Here is an 18,205-nt window from a genome sequence, read left to right as displayed (position 1 = left end):
CTAACCCTAGATTTCTAAAAATTTTGAAGTTTAAGGCTCCAAATCATGACAAATAGCATCAATCTAGGTTATACAAGCATAATATACTAACAATTTAACTATAAACAAGCTAGAAATCATCAAAATCAAATTAGGTAAAAATATGCTCAAGAACACTATAAATCCGAATTAAAGAGTGTAGTGTGTAGAAATTTACCTTTTTCCTTGAAAAACTCCTTGGTAGATATCTCCTCATCGTGTTTTTAGTGAGAAATTTGGTGAAAAACGGTGTAAAATCGCGTTTTAGTGTGTGTTTTTTCGGGTTTTTTCGCAGAAAAATAAGGGGGATGGGGGAAGGGGACTGGTCTGTCGACCAGTTTATCCTTTCTGTAATTAGGTCTCTCCGCGATCGCGGAGCGATTAACCCTCACTGCTCCGCGATCGCGGAGCAGTATTTTTCTGTATTTTTTTTTTTATAAACCTTTACTTAATTAAAACAAATAAATAAATAATTTTAAAATTTTGTTTTTCCTTGGTATTTAGAGTGAGGTTGTTTCGGTACGTTCACCTAGTACGTCCCTCAACAAAATTTTAAAAATTTCGTTTGAAAGCGATTGTTTTAAAAACAAAGATTTTTGGTTTATAATTGAAATGCCCCGTTCATATTAATTATAAACGTTTCATATTAATTGGTTTCTTTGCGAGGTTTTGACCTCTATATGAGACGTTTTTCAAATCTTGCATTCGTTTTTAAAAACAACCATAACCTTTATTATTGAATAAAGGTCTTAATGACATACTTTAGATTGTCTATCAAAGACAATCTCCTCAAATAAATAAGTTTTTACACAACCCATTATAACATGATCAATATATTACAACAACACTCCGAATGCAAGTTTAAACAATATAAACAATTATGCCGACTCCAAATCTTGACCTTGGGTTGGCATACGACAGCGGAAGCGTTTTTAATATTCACCTGAGAATAAACATGCTTAAAACGTCAACAAAAATGTTGGTGAGTCATAGGTTTAATGTCTATATAATAATCATAATATTTAATAAGCCACAAGATTTCATTTAATTAAATGCGCAGGATCATTACAACTGCAAAAATCATTCATACGATGAGTCGCCTGGTAACCGACCTTAACATAGAGCGCTTAAGATATCTGGCATCATACATTCCACTATTCAAATGTATGACAAGAACCCCTCGAAGTACTAAAGCATTTCCACTATTCGAAAATGGGGGTGGTTGGTGCCCGTAGATCTACCTTTAGGATTCGCGTCAATTAGTGTTTTTCACTAATTCTTAGGTTACCAAGCATAATAATAATAAGTACAGATATCCGGTATAACAAAACAATCGTAGAATGTAGTTCCATGAACTTGTGCTTATTTTGTAAAACATTTATAAATTTTGCATGTATTCTCATCCCAAAATAATTTAGATAGTAAAAAAAATGGGATTATAACTCACTTTCACAGATTTTTACTTCGTCGGGAAGTAAAACTTGGCCACTGGTCGATTCACAAACCTATAACAAATATATATATATATATATATATATCAAAATGTGATAGAATTATATTCATATTATATTTTTATTTACGTTTTAACGATTTAAGTTGTCAAGTTAGCAGTCCAACGTTAGTAGTTCACAATTAGTAGTACATATATAGTTCAACACATAGTATACACGTATTGTATAAGAATCAATCATGACCCACGATACAGCTATTGTCTTTGAAGTCATCTCGACGTATTGTGTATGTGGTGTCTTTCGATTTATCCGAAGAATTGTATATATAATGTCTAAGACTCAATCACGACCCACTGTACAACTATTGTCTTTGAAGTTATCTCGACGTATTGTGTACATGTGTCTTACGATTTATCTGACGTATTGTATATATATTGTCTAAGGTTTAATCACGACCCACTGTACAACTATTGTCTTTGAAGTTATCTCGACGTATTGTGTACATGTGTCTTACGATTAACCAAGACTAGTATGGTACAAGGAAATATGTATGAATACATGTATAATACAAGAAAAGTTAGCTAGGATAAGGTTAGTATAGATTTTTGTTCAAAAATCCCGAATTCAAAATGTAGAATTCTAACCAATATTGTTTTGCCCATAATTTCTTCGTTACAACTCCGTTTTGAGTGATTCAAATTGCTATGGTTTTGGAACGAACTAAATTTTGTGAAACTAAACTGAAAAGGTGGTGGTTTATAGTCAGATTTACAGGTTACAAGTCGGATTTGAAATAGGTAGTCATTTCCGTCGAAAGAACGACATCTTGATGACCATTTTAAAAAAAAACATACTTCCACTTTGAGTTTAGCTATGATTTTTGGACACGTTATCATGTTCATATGAAAAATCATTTTCCCAGAAAATAAGATTCTAATTCAAAGGTTAAGACAGGTTTTAATTATCCAACCCAAAACAGCCCGCGGTGTTACTACGACGGCGTATATCCGGTTTTACGGTGTTCTTCGTGTTTCCAAGTTTTAAATCATTTAGTTAGCATATCATATAGATATAGAACATGTGTTTAGTTGATTTTAAAAGTCAAGTTAGAAGGATTAACTTTTGTTTGCGAACAAGTTTAGAATTAACTAAACTATGTTCTAGTGATTACCAGTTTAAACCTTCGAATAAGATAGCTTTATATGTAAGAATCGAATGATGTTATGAACATGATTACTACCTCAAGTTTTGTGGATGAACCTACTGGAAAAGAGAAAAATAGATCTAGCTTCAAAGGATCCTTGGATGGCTTGAAAGTTCTTGAAGCAAAATCATGACACGAAAACAAGTTCGAGTAAGATCATCACTTGAAATAAGATTGTTATAGTTATAGAAATTGAACCAAAGTTTGTATATGATTCTTACCTTGAATTAGAAAGATATCTTACTGGAAATAACAAAGATTTCTTAAGATTGGATGATCACTTGAAATGGATTTGCAAGGTTGAAAGTAAGCTAGCAAACTTGAGAGTGTTCTTGATGTGTTCTTGAGTAATTGTTTTGTAACTTGGTTTATGTATGGATTTATGAACTAGATTGAGCTAGATTTTGTTGAAGATGATGAAGAACACTTAGAACAATGGAAGAACACTTGAGAGAGAGTAGTTTGATGCAAGAAAATTGAAAAATGAATGTGTTTGTGTGTGTTCTTGAAAATGTGATTAAGGCCTTTTCATATAGGCTCCATTAGTTTGTAATTTTGCTAATTATTTGATGCTAGATGTTAAATGATGGTTCCCACATGTTTGTTGACTAATTGAGGGCTGCTAAGAGCTGATCATTTGAGTGTATATACCAATAGTAAATACATCTAGAAGCTGGGTATTGTACGGGTACAAATACCGAACGAATACGAGTAGAATTCTTGATGGAAATGAATGGGAATACAAATACAACCATCTTTGTTAAGTATAAGTATTTTGATATATGTCTTGAAGTCTTTCAAAAGTGTACTAATACATCTAAATACACTACATGTATATACATTTTAACTGAGTCGTTAAGTCATTGTTAGTCGTTATATGTAAGTGTTGTTTTGAAACCTTTAAGTTAACGATCTTGTTAAATGTAATTAATTCATTGTTATTATACTTAATGAGATAATAAATTATCATTTTATCATGTTAACATAGTGTATTAATATATCTTAGTATGATTCATAAGTAATAAGACGTTATTACATCGATAATCGTTATATATATATATTGTTTCGAAACCCTTAAGTTAGTAGTCTCATTTTATGTATATAGTTCATTGTTAATATACTTAATGAGATACTTGATTATCATTATAACCTATTAAACATATATATATATAACCATATATATATATATATATATATATATATATATATATATATATATATATATTTAATTATGTCATATAAAATTTCATACGTTCGTGAATCATCGGTCAAACTGGGTGGTCAAACGTTTATATAAAATTCATTTCAAATAACCAAATCTTAATGAGTTTGATTGCTTAACATGTTGGAAACATTAATTATGTAAATATTAATCTTCTATATATTATCGGAAAAATCCGGGTCGTTACATTACACACCCGTTAAATTAAATTTCGTCCCGAAATTTAGAATAGTACCTAGTTAACGTGCGATATCGGAAAACAAACGTGGGTACTTCAGCTTCATTTGGTCTTCTCGTTCCCAAGTGAATTCAGGTCCTCTACGAGCATTCCATCGAACCTTAACGATTGGTATCTTACTTTGTTTGAGTCGTTTGACCTCACGATCCATAATTTCGACGGGTTCTTCGACGAAATTTAGTTTCTCGTCAATTTTAATCTCGTCTAAAGGAATAATGAGATCTTTGGTAGCTAGGCATTTCTTCAGGTTTGAAACATGAAAGGTGTTGTGAATCTTTTCTAATTGTGGAGGTAGCTCAAGTCGATAGGCCACCGGCCCAATGCGTTTTTCAATCTTGAATGGCCCAATGTATCTTGGGCTCAATTTCCCTCGCTTTCCAAAACGAATAACACCTTTCCAAGGTGATACCTTAAGCATAACCATATCACCTTCCTCAAACTCTAAAGGTTTCCTTCTAACATCCGCGTAGCTCTTTTGCCGACTCCGGGCTGTTTTCAATCGTTGCTGAATCTGAATGACCTTGTCGGTAGTTTCCTGGATAATTTCCGGACCTGTAATCTGTTTTTCCCCCACATCACTCCAACAAATCGGAGACCTGCACTTCCTACCATAAAGTGCCTCGAATGGTGCCGCCTCAATACTAGAATGATAGCTGTTGTTGTAGGAAAACTCAGCTAACGGTAGATGTCGATCCCAACTGCTTCCAAAATCAATAACACATGCTCGTAGCATGTCTTCGAGTGTCTGAATCGTCCTTTCACTCTGCCCATCAGTTTGTGGATGATAGGCAGTACTTAAATCTAGACGAGTTCCCAACGCTTCGTGTAATGCCTGCCAGAATCTAGAAGTAAATCTGCTATCACGATCAGAGATAATAGAGATTGGTATACCATGTCTAGACACAACTTCTTTCAGGTATAATCGTGCTAATTTCTCTATACCATCCTCTTCTTTTATTGGCAGAAAGTGTGCTGACTTAGTAAGACGATCGACTATTACCCAAATCATATCATAACCACCTGCGGTTCTCGGTAACTTAGCAATGAAATCCATGGTAATGTTTTCCCATTTCCATTCCGGGATTTCAGGTTGTTGGAGTAGACCCGATGGTTTCTGATGTTCAGCTTTGACTTTAGAACAAGTCAAACATACTCCTACATATGTGGCTATATCAGCCTTCATTCCTGGCCACCAAAAGTTTCTCTTGAGGTCTTGGTACATTTCCCCCGCTCCGGGATGTATTGAATATCTGGTTTTATGTGCTTCATCTAGTACCACTTTCCTCAAATCTCCATTCTTTGGTACCCAAATTCTTTCAGCTAAATACCTGGTTCCGTCTTCCCGAATATTAAGCTGTTTTTCTAATCCTTTGGGTATTTCCCTTCCAAAAATTCCTTCCTTCAAAACCTCCTGTTGTGCCTCTTTTATTCGAGTAGTAAGATTAGTATGAATAATCATGTTCATAGCTTTTACTCGAATAGGTTCTCTTTCCTTTCGACTCAAGGCATCGGCTACCACATTCGCTTTCCCCGGGTGGTAACGGATTTCACAATCATAATCATTTAGCAGCTCAACCCACCTACGCTGCCTCATATTTAGTTGCTTTTGATTTAAAATATGTTGGAGACTTTTGTGGTCGGTGTATACAATAAACTTGACCCCATATAGATAATGTCTCCACATCTTTAATGCAAAAACAACGGCGCCCAATTCCAGATCATGTGTGGTGTAGTTTTGTTCATGAATTTTGAGTTGTCGAGAAGCATATGCAATCACCTTCTTCCGTTGCATAAGAACACACCCAAAACCCATTCTTGATGCGTCGCAGTAGATAACAAAATCTTCCATTCCGTCAGGTAACGATAAAATAGGTGCTGTAGTCAACTTCTTTTTCAACAATTGGAAGGCACCCTCTTGTTCGGAAGTCCATTCATACTTTTTCCCCTTGTGTGTCAAGGCAGTTAAAGGTTTGGCTACTCGGGAGAAATCTTGAATAAATCTCCTATAATAACCGGCTAAACCCAAAAATTGACGTATTTGCGTTGGAGTTTTCGGGGTTTCCCAATTTTTGATGGCTTCGATCTTGGCGGGATCAACTTTGATTCCATTACTACTGACTACGTGGCCAAGAAATTGTACTTCATTTAACCAGAAAGCGCACTTAGAGAATTTTGCATAAAGTTGTTCTTTTCTTAACAACTCTAACACAAGTCTCAAGTGTTGTTCGTGTTCTTGGTTATTCTTCGAATAGATAAGGATGTCATCAATAAAGACAATAACAAACTTATCTAAATATGGACTACATACTCGGTGCATGAGATCCATGAAAACTGCGGGTGCATTGGTTAGACCGAATGGCATAACCATGAATTCGTAATGGCCATAACGAGTTTTGAAAGCTGTTTTCGGTATATCGGCTTCTTTAACCCTTAGTTGATGATAACCCGACCTTAGGTCGATTTTGGAGTATACGCTCGAACCTTGGAGTTGATCGAATAGGTCATCGATTCGGGGTAAAGGGTATCGGTTTTTAATGGTGACTTTGTTCAACTCACGGTAATCGATACACATGCGAAAAGACCCATCTTTCTTTTTAACGAACAAAATTGGAGCTCCCCATGGTGACGTACTTGGTCGGATAAAACCACGTTCTAATAATTCTTGTAGCTGACTTTGTAATTCTTTCATTTCGGTGGGCGCAAGTCTATATGGAGCACGAGCTATTGGTGCAGCTCCTGGTACAAGATCTATTTGGAATTCAACGGATCGGTGTGGAGGTAGTCCCGGTAATTCGTCCGGAAACACCTCAGGAAATTCTCTTGCAATGGGAACGTCATCGATTTTCTTTTCTTCTTTTTCAGCCTTCTCAACGTGTGCTAGTACGGCATAGCAACCTTTTCTTATTAGTTTGCGCGCCTTCAAACTACTAATAAGATTTAATTTGGCATTACCCTTTTCTCCGTACACCATTAAGGGTAATCCGTCTTCTCTCGGAATGCGAATCGCCTTCTCATGACAAACAACTTCGGCTTTCACCTTGGACATCCAGTCCATTCCAATAATTATGTCGAAGCTTCCCAATTCCACCGGTATTAAATCAATTGCAAACGTTTCGCTAACTAAACTAATTTTCTGATTTCGGCAAATTTTATCAACCTTAATTAGTTTACCGTTTGCTACTTCAACTATACACTTTTTATCCAAAGGCGTTAACGGGCAATTTAATTTGGCACAAAATTCTCTACTCATATAACTTCTATCGGCACCCGAATCAAATAAAACATAAGCAGGTGTATTGTTGATAAGAAACGTACCCGTAACAAGCTCCGGGTCTTCCTGTGCTTTCTCCCCATTAATGTTGAAGGCTCTCCCACGGCCTTGCGTATTTCCATTCCGGCACTGGTTTATGGTATGGCCCGGTTTTCCACATCCATAGCAATCAACGCCGTTATTATTTGTTCCGACATTATTTACTCCTTTGTTTCTATTTGGTCCGTAGACTTCACACTTTGCCGCAATATGGCCATTCCTATTACACTTGGTACATAATTCTTTACAAAACCATTCCGGATGAAACTTATCACACCTGGGGCATATAGTTCTTTGCCTTTTGTTGCCATTGTTGGTGTTGTTGTTGTTGTTGTTAGGGTTATTGTTGTTGAGTCGTTTGTTGTTGTTATTGTTGGGATTGGGGTTGTTGTAGTTTTGGTTGCGGTTGTTGTTATTATTATTGGAATGGTTGTTGCGGTTATTGTTGCGGTTGTTGTTGCGATTATTGTTGTTATTGGGGTGGTTGCGATTGTTGTTGTAGTTGTTGTTTTGATTGTTGTTGTTGGACTGGTGACCCTGATCACTGCTTTCCTCCCACTTTCTCTTTCCCTGTTTCATTATGGCCTCCTCGGCCGCTTCTTTCTTTATCCTTCCTGTAATTTGGCCTATCAATTTGTGAGCTATACGGCTCGCTTTCTGCATTGTTGCAGGGTCGTTAGCACCTACATGCTCTTGGATTCGTTCCGGCAACCCTTTTATGAACGCTTCAATTTTTGCCTCTTCATCCTCAAATACTCCAGGACACATTAAAACCAGTTCGTTGAAACGTCGCTCGTAGGTAATGACGTCTAACCCTTGGGTTGTCAGTGCTTTAAGCTCTTCCTTGAGCTTGTTGATTTCAGTTCTGGGACGGTACTCTTCCTTCATCATGTGCTTGAAGGCGGACCATGGAAGTGCGTAGGCGGTATTCTGTCCTACGTAATCCATGTAGGTATTCCACCATGTCAAAGCAGTACCCCTGAAAGTATGTGTGGCATACTTAACTTTATCCTCTTCTGCGCAGTTGCTGATTGCGAACACGGCTTCAACCTTCTCTGTCCACCGCTTTAGTCCAACGGGTCCTTCGGTTCCTTCAAACTCATTGGGTTTGCAGGCCATAAAAGCTTTGTAGGAACATCCAATCCGGTTGTCATTGTTTCCTCCACTGCTGGAACCCGATTGGTTATTGTTGTTCATTGCATTCACCACTGCAGCCATATTTGCAGCGAAAGCTTGAAGTTCTTCTGTGTTCAGTTGTCGTTGTCTAGTAGCTGGAGGAGCCATTTCCTTCAAAAATAGCCGAATGAGTTAATCATATAGAATTTTAGAAGTAGCCAAAAAGTATTTTGTAGCTTAATATGAACTTATTATTATAAAAGCCTTTTCTTCATATTAGCGTTTTATAACTGTAATAATGTTCATACTTAGCAGCTAACACACAATTTAACTACTAAAATTCTAATATAAAAAACTATGGTAAGTTATTACGTTACTACGTAATAATAAGTTGTAATAATAATAATAAACCTTCCATGCTTATTCTTATTATTATACAATCATAAGGAAAATTACATTGCGGATTTTCTTACAAACTTAAACACACAATATGATACATATTTCACAATGCATGGAATACAGGATAGCTGCCGATGGTTCAAGAACGGCGAGATTTCTTAGATGTTGACGTTGTTTCTTTCTCGGCCAAACGTTTGGATTTTCGTTTGGATAGTTCTTTTTCCAATTCCTCCCAATTGGTTCTTTCGGCTAATTGTTTGGGAACAAAACCACCAGTCGTTATACGAGCGGTCATTTTAAAAACTGGTTTCTTAGATGGTTCAGGTGGATGATCACAAACATTTTGGGTCATAATAGGTTCATCGGGTTTGGGATCGGGTATAACAGCCAAAGATTTTCCCAAATCACGTTGGGGTTCGGTAATTTCCACAACTTCTTTAGGATCCTCTTCTTCGGGTTCCTCTTCGGGATCTTCTTCTGGATCCTCTTCTGGAACCTCTACTGGCAATTGTGAATCTTCCCAATTTTCCCAACAATTTTCCACTTTAATGGTAGCACCAAAAGTTAACTTTTCCGTTGGTTTATAAGTCGTACGCTTTGACTCAGCCTCCGAATCACTTGATAAGTAAATGAAATCTGAATCACTAGAGATGCTTATATGATCGGATGAAGTCATCTATCACATAATAGCAGGCACGTTAAGTGAATGGTATATCTTATAATATTTATATGTTAATAATCTTATGTTTCCAACAATTATATTAAGCAATCATTTTTAAAACAATTACGGTCGAAGTCCAGACTCACTAATGCATCAAAAATCAGTTAGACACACTAATGAAAAATTTTCTGATTCTCTAAGACCAACGCTCGGATACCAACTGAAATGCCCCGTTCATATTAATTATAAACGTTTCATATTAATTGGTTTCTTTGCGAGGTTTTGACCTCTATATGAGACGTTTTTCAAATCTTGCATTCGTTTTTAAAAACAACCATAACCTTTATTATTGAATAAAGGTCTTAATGACATACTTTAGATTGTCTATCAAAGACAATCTCCTCAAATAAATAAGTTTTTACACAACCCATTATAACATGATCAATATATTACAACAACACTCCGAATGCAAGTTTAAACAATATAAACAATTATGCCGACTCCAAATCTTGACCTTGGGTTGGCATACGACAGCGGAAGCGTTTTTAATATTCACCTGAGAATAAACATGCTTAAAACGTCAACAAAAATGTTGGTGAGTCATAGGTTTAATGTCTATATAATAATCATAATATTTAATAAGCCACAAGATTTCATTTAATTAAATGCGCAGGATCATTACAACTGCAAAAATCATTCATACGATGAGTCGCCTGGTAACCGACCTTAACATAGAGCGCTTAAGATATCTGGCATCATACATTCCACTATTCAAATGTATGACAAGAACCCCTCGAAGTACTAAAGCATTTCCACTATTCGAAAATGGGGGTGGTTGGTGCCCGTAGATCTACCTTTAGGATTCGCGTCAATTAGTGTTTTTCACTAATTCTTAGGTTACCAAGCATAATAATAATAAGTACAGATATCCGGTATAACAAAACAATCGTAGAATGTAGTTCCATGAACTTGTGCTTATTTTGTAAAACATTTATAAATTTTGCATGTATTCTCATCCCAAAATAATTTAGATAGTAAAAAAAATGGGACTATAACTCACTTTCACAGATTTTTACTTCGTCGGGAAGTAAAACTTGGCCACTGGTCGATTCACAAACCTATAACAAATATATATATATATATATATATATATATATATATATATATATATATATATATATATATATATATATATATATATATATATATATATATATATATATATATATATATATATATATATATATATATATCAAAATGTGATAGAATTATATTCATATTATATTTTTATTTACGTTTTAACGATTTAAGTTGTCAAGTTAGCAGTCCAACGTTAGTAGTTCACAATTAGTAGTACATATATAGTTCAACACATAGTATACACGTATTGTATAAGAATCAATCATGACCCACGATACAGCTATTGTCTTTGAAGTCATCTCGACGTATTGTGTATGTGGTGTCTTTCGATTTATCCGACGAATTGTATATATAATGTCTAAGACTCAATCACGACCCACTGTACAACTATTGTCTTTGAAGTTATCTCGACGTATTGTGTACATGTGTCTTACGATTTATCTGACGTATTGTATATATATTGTCTAAGGTTTAATCACGACCCACTGTACAACTATTGTCTTTGAAGTTATCTCGACGTATTGTGTACATGTGTCTTACGATTAACCAAGACTAGTATGGTACAAGGAAATATGTATGAATACATGTATAATACAAGAAAAGTTAGCTAGGATAAGGTTAGTATAGATTTTTGTTCAAAAATCCCGAATTCAAAATGTAGAATTCTAACCAATATTGTTTTGCCCATAATTTCTTCGTTACAACTCCGTTTTGAGTGATTCAAATTGCTATGGTTTTGGAACGAACTAAATTTTGTGAAACTAAACTGAAAAGGTGGTGGTTTATAGTCGGATTTACAGGTTACAAGTCGGATTTGAAATAGGTAGTCATTTCCGTCGAAAGAACGACATCTTGATGACCATTTTAAAAAAAAACATACTTCCACTTTGAGTTTAGCTATGATTTTTGGACACGTTATCATGTTCATATGAAAAATCATTTTCCCAGAAAATAAGATTCTAATTCAAAGGTTAAGACAGGTTTTAATTATCCAACCCAAAACAGCCCGCGGTGTTACTACGACGGCGTATATCCGGTTTTACGGTGTTCTTCGTGTTTCCAAGTTTTAAATCATTTAGTTAGCATATCATATAGATATAGAACATGTGTTTAGTTGATTTTAAAAGTCAAGTTAGAAGGATTAACTTTTGTTTGCGAACAAGTTTAGAATTAACTAAACTATGTTCTAGTGATTACCAGTTTAAACCTTCGAATAAGATAGCTTTATATGTAAGAATCGAATGATGTTATGAACATGATTACTACCTCAAGTTTTGTGGATGAACCTACTGGAAAAGAGAAAAATAGATCTAGCTTCAAAGGATCCTTGGATGGCTTGAAAGTTCTTGAAGCAAAATCATGACACGAAAACAAGTTCGAGTAAGATCATCACTTGAAATAAGATTGTTATAGTTATAGAAATTGAACCAAAGTTTGTATATGATTCTTACCTTGAATTAGAAAGATATCTTACTGGAAATAACAAAGATTTCTTAAGATTGGATGATCACTTGAAATGGATTTGCAAGGTTGAAAGTAAGCTAGCAAACTTGAGAGTGTTCTTGATGTGTTCTTGAGTAATTGTTTTGTAACTTGGTTTATGTATGGATTTATGAACTAGATTGAGCTAGATTTTGTTGAAGATGATGAAGAACACTTAGAACAATGGAAGAACACTTGAGAGAGAGTAGTTTGATGCAAGAAAATTGAAAAATGAATGTGTTTGTGTGTGTTCTTGAAAATGTGATTAAGGCCTTTTCATATAGGCTCCATTAGTTTGTAATTTTGCTAATTATTTGATGCTAGATGTTAAATGATGGTTCCCACATGTTTGTTGACTAATTGAGGGCTGCTAAGAGCTGATCATTTGAGTGTATATACCAATAGTAAATACATCTAGAAGCTGGGTATTGTACGGGTACAAATACCGAACGAATACGAGTAGAATTCTTGATGGAAATGAATGGGAATACAAATACAACCATCTTTGTTAAGTATAAGTATTTTGATATATGTCTTGAAGTCTTTCAAAAGTGTACTAATACATCTAAATACACTACATGTATATACATTTTAACTGAGTCGTTAAGTCATTGTTAGTCGTTATATGTAAGTGTTGTTTTGAAACCTTTAAGTTAACGATCTTGTTAAATGTAATTAATTCATTGTTATTATACTTAATGAGATAATAAATTATCATTTTATCATGTTAACATAGTGTATTAATATATCTTAGTATGATTCATAAGTATTAAGACGTTATTACATCGATAATCGTTATATATATATATTGTTTCGAAACCCTTAAGTTAGTAGTCTCATTTTATGTATATAGTTCATTGTTAATATACTTAATGAGATACTTGATTATCATTATAACCTATTAAACATATATATATAACCATATATATATATATATATTTAATTATGTCATATAAAAGTTCATACGTTCGTGAATCATCGGTCAAACTGGGTGGTCAAACGTTTATATAAAATTCATTTCAAATAACCAAATCTTAATGAGTTTGATTGCTTAACATGTTGGAAACATTAATTATGTAAATATTAATCTTCTATATATTATCGGAAAAATCCGGGTCGTTACAATAATGTTTTTGGCATACTTTATATCAATAAGATTAAAAATAATGATAACAAAATTTGTCGCCCCTCCCTCGGGTAAAGCAATTTCGGTTCAAGACCTAGTGTTTAACTTACGACGAATTTTAGAAATCATATTTTTAACTTAATAAAATAAAGTAAATTTTTTTTTAAAATCACACAAAACTTAAATTTAAAATGCATATTAATAAAATATAAATATTTTTAATATTAACTTTATACATTTTAAAATACTATATTAAAATAAAATAGTTATATATTAATTATAAAAAGAAGGAAAAATAAAAATAAAAATATTTTTGGTCTTTTATCCCACTTTAATCAATCAAATATTAACAAAAATATACGTCCCTTAAAGTAATTTCGGCTATATTCCCTAGTTTTACTCCTGGCGAATTTTTGAAATATTTTGAATTGAGTGATTAAAGATATTTATACCTTATGAATAAACGGTAAATTTTGCAGTGATGGATTAAATTTTTGTCTTGATATTAGTAATTTCGGTTTATTATACCTATTTTTAATGAATATCAATTTAATACTTTATAGCGACAATTTAGCGTTTAAAAACAAAAGGTTAAAAGCATAAAAACTTACCTTTGAAGCTTATTAAACCATGGCTGATATCAAATGCATGCTTCATCTTGTAAAACCTAAAAACAAAAAATTCAGAATGGGGGGAGAGGACTAGTTCTTTAGGGTCTGCTAGTAGAAAAGACCAATCGGATTCCATTCTCGGAACTACACGAAAACAGAATATCAAACTTCTAGATAGCATGAAATTATCTTTAAACTTTTGAATCTCCCCACACTTAGTTAGCTGTGGTGTTGAAATTGTGATTATATTCATCGTCAATTTCCATCAGACCATCATCAACTTGCATATCTGTGATTTTTGTTTTAAGCCATTGGTCGGTTTCTTTTGTAATTTTCACAAAATCAACTAATTTCTCTTTTTCTTTTGATGACAGATTAGATACTAATCGGTTACATAACTTAAAGTTTCCCTTAATCCTAGCATTGTGAACTCGTTTATAAAGCTTTTTCATTGAACTGTTAATAACGAGGTCATCTAATTTCGTATCATTAATGGGGTTCTGTGTTTTCTGGTCATCATTGGGTGTTACTTCATCTTCCCCACACTTAGGCGTTTTAACATTGTTAAGTACTACCGTTGGAGTTATTGGTTCAACGGTTTTGGTTGGTGGAGATCTAGATTTTTGACTCACAAAGGTGATAGATTTTTCACCATCATTAAGTGTCATTCTACCTTCTCTTACATCAATTAACGCCTTGGTGGACGCTAAGAATGGTCGACCTAAAAGTAGAGGAAAGTTTGAGTCTTCTTCTATGTCTATGATAACAAATTCGACTAGAAAGGTTAAATTACCTACTTGAATGGGTAGGTTGTCAGCAATTCCAACTGGGTGTCTAATGGTTTGGTCAAAGAATCGAACACTCATCTCTGTTGGACTTAACCCTCCTACATCTAACTTCTTATATAATGAAAGAGGCATAATACTCACACTTGCACCTAGATCTGCTAGTGCATTATACATGACACAATCACTAAGTAAACAAGGAACAATAAATTCACCCGGATCACCCGACTTAGGTGGAAATTCCGGTGGAATAGTATTTAATGGTTCTATTTTTACGGCTTTAGTTTCTTGTTCTTGCTTACTCTTCTTTTTCCTTTTCGAGGTATCACCAACACAAACTTTATTACCTATTTCTTGCTCATATTCAACTTTTATTGGAAATGGAATAGGTGATTTGTATGGTGCATATATTGGTTTTTCAAAACCTGGTGGTGGTGTTATTTCTTCATCGTCTGAAATCTTTTCCTCTTTTATTTCTAGTTTTTCAGAATTCGTTGAAACCATGTTAACATTTTCATTACGAGGATTTATTTCAGTATTACTTGGTAACTTTCCTTGTTTCCTTTCACTCATCAGGCCTGCTAGAGTACCTACTTGTTTTTCTAGATTTAAAATGGAAGTTTGTTGAGTTCTAAATGATTGATCAAACTTTTCATTTGTTTGAGTTTGAGATGTAATAAATTGTTTTTGAGATTCAACTAACTTTAATACCATTTCTTCCAGATTTGACTTTTTCTTTTCAGTTTGTTGTGGTTGTTTATATAAGCCTGGCCTTTGTTGATTGAAAGTGTTATTTTGATTATTATTGTTATTGTTGGGTCCATTTGGATTGTAAAGAATGTTTTGACTTCGGTTTAGGTTTTGCCTTGGCTGTTGATAATTATTTTGATAATTATTTCCCTGCCTTTGGTTTATGTAGGAAACATTCTCACGTTGTTCCATCGTTTGCTCAATATTACAGTCTTTCATTAAGTGTGGTCCACCGCATTGCTCACAACTGATTTGTATTGCGTGAATATCTTTAGTCATCTTTTCCATTCGTCTTTCAAAAGCATCTATTTTTGCGGAAACGGAATTCAAGTCATGGCTAGAATCGGCTCTAGCCGCTTTAGATGAATGTAAGATATCTTTCTCTTGGTGCCACTCATGAGAGTGGGAGGCTGTTTTATCGATAATCTTGTGAGCTTCGGTTGCGGTTTTCTTCATAATGGAACCACCGGCAGCTGTGTCAATATCTTTTCTTGTAGCGATATTAACGCCTTTATAAAATATTTGAACTATTTGAAAAGTGTCTAAACCGTGTTGAGGACATCCTCTCAACATCTTTCCGAATCTTGTCCATGCCTCAAATAATGTTTCATTTGGCTTTTGTGCGAACGTGGCAATTTCTCCTTGAAGTCTCACGGCTTTAGATGCCGGAAAGAATCTTTGAAGAAATTTCTCCACTAAGACATCCCATGTATCAATCGCTCCTTCTGGTAATGATTCTAACCAATCTTTAGCTTCCCCAATTAAAGTCCAAGGGAACAACATAAGATAGATCGTTTCATCTTCAATTTCTCGGATTTTAAATAAAGTACAAATTCTATTAAAGGTTCGAAGATGTTCGTTTGGATCTTCTTTTTCTGTACCACTGAATTGGCATTGATTAGTAACCATGTGTATGATTTGTCCTTTGATTTCAAAATTTGGTGCAGTAACTTCTGGTTGAGTAATGGCATGACCTTGGCCCGTACGTGTGGCTCTCATTCGATCTTCCATAGTTTGAGGTTCTAGATCTTCCATATTTGAATTTGTTGAATCCGAATCACTAGAAGATTCTGATTTAACAGTTCCTTCTTCGACAAACTCCGTTTGAATAAATTGTGGTTCAGGAGGAATGTTTAATGGTTCAGGATCTTGGAATTGTCCCTGAATATCCTCCGGGTTCTTAATTGTGAAGTTGGGTTCAAAAAATGGATTATCAGAAATTTGAATTGAAGTACTTGTTCGACTAGATGATGATTCTAAAAATTCAATGGCAGCAATATTTGCTAGATGCCTTGATCGAGTTACAGGTGGTGAACGTACGAAAGGTGGTGAACGTTTCGCTCGGTGCATTCACTGAATATCTTATTAGTTATAGAATTAAAAATTATATAAGTTATCAAATTAATAGACTTTTCTGATTTTGCCCACGTTTCGAATAGCCAAAAGATGCAGCAGGTAGCCAGGACCCTTTAAATCGGAAGTCCACAACTCGCCACTAACAAATCCAACTATTACTACGAACCAGAAAATTTGGATGTCTATCAATTTAATTGCTTACAATAATTTTTCGTCGAAATTTAAAGAAAATAAACAAAATTCTATGTCCTAAAAACTAGATCGTGAAAAAGGAAAAAGAAAAAGCGCGTCGAAAAACGTCGAAAAATAAAAATAAGAAAGAAAAACGTCGAAACTTAAAAGTCTAAAAACTAAATCTAAAAAGTTTACGCCTAAAGGTATTAAAACTTAAAAATGCAAATCTATACGAAAAACGACAATTACTTAAAAAGCACTAAAATCTATAAACTTAAAGTGGCGTCGCAAAATTCTAAAGCTCCTAAATCTTAATTCTAAGGAAAAAGCACTTAAGGGATTTTACGGCAAAACTTATAAGTCTAGAAATATAAAATTACTACGGCAAATACTAACTTAAAACTAATTACGAACGATAATTATTAAAAAATTACGAATTAAACGATAAAAATACAAATTATAACTAAAATGCTAAAAATACAATTTTTATAAAAATATTATTTTTATATTATTATTTTATAAAAGTATTAATTTTTATATAATTAAAACTAATTAAAATTTAAATATTACAAAATTAAACTAAAATTAAAACTAAATAAAAAAATAAATAAACCTAATTAAATTAATTAATAATAATAAATATATATTAAAAATTAAAAACCCTAATTTGTAATAAATGCGTACCAGTCAGAGGCGGCTCCGCGTTCACGAAGGTATCTCTCGTCGAAGCTCCGCGATCGCGGAGTTCAATTTTCCAGGATTTTATTTTATTTTTGATTTTTAATTTATAAAATATTTATATAAAATATAATAAACTTATATATAATTATATTTTTACAAAAATATTATAGCGTTCCGCTTTCGGTTAGTTGTTCCCCGGCAGCGGCGCCAAAAATACTTGATGTGTGTTTAGAGGGGTAGAAAAATATATATAGAAATGCTATTAATTACGCTACAATATACACAAGTTATTTAATTATTTATAGAATGGATATACCTAAACCTTGCTACACACTTATAGGCAGTGTACCTAATCGTAGAGTAGTGTAGTTTTTAGTAAGTCCGATTCGTTCCACAGGGATACCTATTTTAAAGCGTCCTATATTTTATAAAACTATAAATATATATATGTAATTATTATTATTATAAAAGGGGGGGTTTT

The 18,205-nt window shown here is 33.8% G+C and overlaps 1 non-coding gene across 1 annotated transcript; it reads left to right on the top strand.

Annotated features, from left to right (window-relative positions):
- The first annotated feature begins 16,057 nt into the window (after positions 1–16,057).
- Positions 16,058–16,164, top strand: LOC139903236 (small nucleolar RNA R71). The gene has a single exon (XR_011778071.1). It is a non-coding gene; the product is annotated as a small nucleolar RNA R71 (small nucleolar RNA).
- Positions 16,165–18,205: the final 2,041 nt, after the last annotated feature.

Source organism: Rutidosis leptorrhynchoides, chromosome 3, assembly GCF_046630445.1.
Source record: "Rutidosis leptorrhynchoides isolate AG116_Rl617_1_P2 chromosome 3, CSIRO_AGI_Rlap_v1, whole genome shotgun sequence".
Taxonomy (NCBI): domain Eukaryota; kingdom Viridiplantae; phylum Streptophyta; class Magnoliopsida; order Asterales; family Asteraceae; genus Rutidosis; species Rutidosis leptorrhynchoides.
This window is presented reverse-complemented; position numbering and strand designations above follow the sequence as displayed.